Below are 4579 nucleotides of genomic sequence, written 5' to 3' on the forward strand. Positions count from 1 at the left end.
AAAAATATATGGAGATAAAACTTTCTTAGGAGTAACAGCTAAATGAATCCATTCAGTAGGACCTGAAGCTTGCCACAATAGTCTCATTGGAGTGTAACTCGAGGGACAAATTAGTAAGGCAATTGATTTTTCAGGATTTATGCATTTTAGTTGTGCTTGTTGTAAGGCTTTTTCTACAAGCTTTAAAGCTTGCTGTCTTGCAGCTGTAAGTAGCCAAGGAGAAGTTGGTTCAGCAGAGCCTCTAAGACTATCAAAAACTTAGATAGTTCCCCGGTAGTTAATTTCAACAAAGATCTAAGCCAATTAATTCCTAACAGTTTCTGGAAATTGCTTAAAGTTTGCAAATGATTTGTATTTCTAATTTTTGTGGACAAATTTGTTGTCCCTCAATAATTTGTCCTAAATAAGAAAAAAGGTAAAGATTGCTGTACTTTTTTAGGAGCTATATAAAGTCTTGATTCTTTCAAAGAATATTCTAGTTGTTGCAAAATGATCAACATAGTGCCTTTATCTGGATGAGCGATAAGAATATTATCCATATAATGAATTATGTATGCCTAGGGTGTTGCCTTTGTATTGGAGAGATAGCTTGAGCTATATATTTTTGGCACAAGGTGGGACTGTTAGCCATACCTTGAGGCAAAACTCCACTGCTATTGCTTCATTGGAGTCTGGAAGTTAAGTGAAGGAACACTGAATGCAAAACGCTTGCAATTATGAGGGCTTAAAGAAATAGTAAAAAAGCAATTCTTCAAATCAATAATTACAAGGTGAAAATTCCATGGAATGACAGTAGAAAAAGGAAGTTCTAGCTGGAGACGACCCATAAATTCCAGTCTTATTTATTGCTCTCAAATCTTGTAATAGCCTCCAGTTTTCTGATTTCTTTTTAATGACAAATATAGGTGTATTCCATGGACTATTAGATGGTTCAATGTGCCCGAGCTATAATTGCTTTTCTACCTATCGAGCAGCTGCCTTAAGTTTCTCCTGAGAAAGAGGCCATTGGTCTACCCATATTGGATTATTTGATTTCCAAGTAATTGGGTCTGCATAATGTATTATTGGGGTAGCAGGAGCTACCAAGGCCCCTATGCTAAATTTTGATATCCTAATCCATGCCTTCTAGTATTGAGTGTCACTTCTATGGGGGTTAGAATTCCCTGCTGTTCTTTTCCCTAGTACCTTAGTGGGCAAAAATCCCCGATCAAGCATTTGAGTATTGACTAAACCATTAGGACTGACAAGCAATGTTCCCATATTTTTCAAAACACCTCTACCCCACAAATTAACTGGCAATCTAGGGAGCACAAAAGGCTGAAAAAATCCAGAATGACCTTCTTAATCTTCCCAATGTAAAAAACTAGAACTTTGTTGAGGGGATTTACTCTGCCCTATACCTTGTAATTCTGTGGCTGCTGCATGAGTGGGCCAGGAAGGAGGCCAATGTAGCTTAGCAATAACAAATACATTAGTTTCAGTATTTAAAAGTCTTTTAAATTTACACCCTTGTATTGTTAGTTCCATTTCAGGGAGTTCCTGACTTATTTTTTGAATCCAATTGGCAAAATCAGAGGAGTCAAATCATCAATTTCCTTGGGGCCCCTTTGCAGGATGTGGTCTGAGAAGCATAATTAGCATCCTTATACTATTCTTCTAACTGCCTGAATTAGCTGTGAGACAAATTCTTGAAATGACTGTTTAGGGCCCTGCTTAATTTTGCTTAATTCCTTTGTTTTGCCTAACTGAGTATAACCTTACACATAAACAAGACAATTTACACACACAAAAACACAAGTATAACATATAACTTTGATTAATCCTAATACTTAAATTGCTATTTGGCTCTTAACTCTGAACACACCTTACAATGCACTAACCAAATCAGTAAGTCTTAAGGATTTACATTCTATTCTATTTAAATTTAAAGAGCACTTCTTATAAGTTCAAAAAACCTTTTATTTTTTCTAAATATTAGAGCCAGCATTTCCAATTTTTGCATGCAAAAAAACCCCTTAATTCAGGCCTTAAAAACAGACACATTTTAGACAACATTAAACAAAGACTAAACAGAAACAAGAATTAGATGAACCAGACAAACCAGAGAGAAACCCGGGATTTCAGAGCACATCCAGATTAGAAAGATGCCTGCCTGATATTAGTCAGGGCATTTCCAGACAGAGGGACTGAAGGATGTGACTAAACAAAATCTCCCTGAGAAAATTTGCTCTCGGCAGCTGCTGGGATATTTTCTATAGTCAGATCCAACACAGGTCCCCTGCCTCAATTTCCAGGCAAAGAATAAGAAAGAAACAAAATGATAGTTCAGAAGATTGTAGTTAAAACATTAAAAAAAAATCAGACCATGACAGGAAAAGCTGTAATTTTCCTAATACTTGAGTCTCCTATCCATTCTCAAGAAAGTCCAACTTCCACAGCAAATAATCACCCCCGGAGAGACAAGCACAAGCAATCGCCTACCAGTCATTTGGGGGAAGACCCTTTGCACTAATAGTATCTGATAAACCAAGTGAAGAAGGGGCAGTAGGCCCATACTGAACACAAGCAAGTTTAAGCTTTTTCAGAGTTCTAAAAGGTATAGGTTTATGTTCTTGCACTAGTCTGCCTGTGTCGTCTTGTCTTTCTACAACAGGAAAGTAGGTAAAGCCATTTATTGTTTCCCCTACATTTTGAGCCTGGTCTATAGATTGTTGGAGAGGGGATTTCCCATATTTTGAGCTATAGACTCTGCAATCAGCCCGATAAGGGAACAGAGGAGCGGAGGGTTGAATGTAGGGAGGAGCTGAGGGGCAGTGGAGGCCCTATGGCTAAGGCAGCCATAGCCATGGGTTTTTCATCCCCCAAGTCTTCCTCAGACTCCAAATTATCCTCATATGCACATCCTTCTGTTTCCAGCTTACCCTGATACTCTTCAGACAGCAATCTGTCTTCATACAGAAACATTTCTACAAAAAGGTCCCTTATTTTTTTACCCTATTTGTCCCATAATCTTTTACTCCCAACTACACTTTCCCCAAAATTTTCTTTACTCACTGTGCACACTTCACTTTGAGGAGTTCCATCACCTTCCTTCAGTTTTAGTTTCCTCGTACTCATACTTAAGTCCCTGTTTGGGTGCCACTTGCCACGGACCAGCACAGCTCCTAATAATGGTGCAGAATTAAAGAAACATACTCATCAAGAAAAAATGGGACTGAGAGGACTCTTCAAATGCTGATGGCAATATCCGAGTGCCCCATAGACCCAGTTTGCTTTATTATATAGCCATATGCAAATCAAGGAAGTCCTTGATACAAAGTTACACACCCAAGGCTTAAAACAGGAACTCTCCCAAGGCATAAACAGGATGCATTAGTGAAATCTACCAACATCTGAAAACAAACAAAGAGTCAGAGGAAGGGCATGTAAATTGCTTCCAGCAAGTCAAGGAAGCAAGTGAAGTGGGTGCAAATACTCAGCTTCATAGCCAATATGGGTGTTAAGGGGGGAGAACTTAGCCTTTTGCTAAGCCTCAAGTCTACAAAGGCTTTTTGCCATATACAGTCCACAACATTTGATGAGCAAAGCATCACCCTGTAAGGGGCTTGCCTGGTGGATGCAGGTCAGAGTGCATGTGGGAGTCTGTCTCTCAGCCTCCTTGCCTACCTGCCTCTCACTTAATCATAATAAATTTTAAAGACACATGCACACACACAAAACCCTGCTTTTAGGAATGGAGTGAAAGGTGTCTGTCATAGCTTGAGCAGCTAGCAAAAAATACCATAGACTGGGGGCTTATTTCTCACAGTTCTGGAGGCCAGAAGTCAAAGATCAAAGTGCTGGCAGACTGTCATCCTGGCTTGTAGATGGTCACCTTCTGGGGATGGAGCTCTAGTGTCTCCCCCCACCCCTGTTTTAAGTAAGAGGAAGGGAGGTAGAGAGACAGACTCCCGCATGTACCCTAACCAGGATCCACCTGGCAATCCCCACCTGGGGTCAATGCTTGAATCAACTGAACTATCCTCAGCATCCAGGGCTGATGCTTGAGCCAATTGAGCCAATGGCTGCAAGAGAGTAAGAGAGAGAGAAGAGGAAGAAGTAGGGGAAGAGAAGCAGATGGTTGCTTCTTATGTGTGTTCTGACCTGGTATTGAACCCTGGACATCCACACGCCATGCCAATGCTTCACTCACTGAGCCAACTGGCCAGGGCCGTCTTTTCCCCTTCTTAAAAGGGAATTAATCCCATCATGAGGGCCCCACCCTCATGACCTCATCTAAACCTAATCACCTTCCAAAGGCCCCTCTCCAAATATTAACAAATAGAGGCTTAGAGATTTAATATGTGAATGGAGACACAAACATTTAGTTTATAACAGCATGTTAATGACAGCCTTGGGGTGCTTTAGTTGGGAATAATGAACAAATCCTTTAAGCTGGTCTTTCTGCTTATAGGGTTCTAAAAATTTCCATCTGATTTGGACAAGAAAAGATGAAAGCAGGATTTCCCTAGTGAGGATAAGCTTTCCAGGCAAAATCAGTAGATTGTGTCTATAGTTGGTACTTTTACTTAACCTTTAT

The 4579-nt window shown here is 40.0% G+C and overlaps 1 long non-coding RNA gene across 1 annotated transcript; it reads right to left on the reverse strand.

Annotated features, from left to right (window-relative positions):
- Positions 1-2025: 2025 nt before the first annotated feature.
- On the reverse strand, positions 2026-4186 carry LOC136320093 (uncharacterized). The gene is made up of 3 exons (XR_010728260.1): positions 4144-4186; positions 3055-3164; positions 2026-2282 (listed from the first exon to the last, which is right to left on the reverse strand). It is a non-coding gene; the product is annotated as an uncharacterized lncRNA (long non-coding RNA).
- Positions 4187-4579: the final 393 nt, after the last annotated feature.

The sequence above is a fragment of the Saccopteryx bilineata genome, chromosome 1 (assembly GCF_036850765.1).
Source record: "Saccopteryx bilineata isolate mSacBil1 chromosome 1, mSacBil1_pri_phased_curated, whole genome shotgun sequence".
NCBI lineage: Eukaryota > Metazoa > Chordata > Mammalia > Chiroptera > Emballonuridae > Saccopteryx > Saccopteryx bilineata.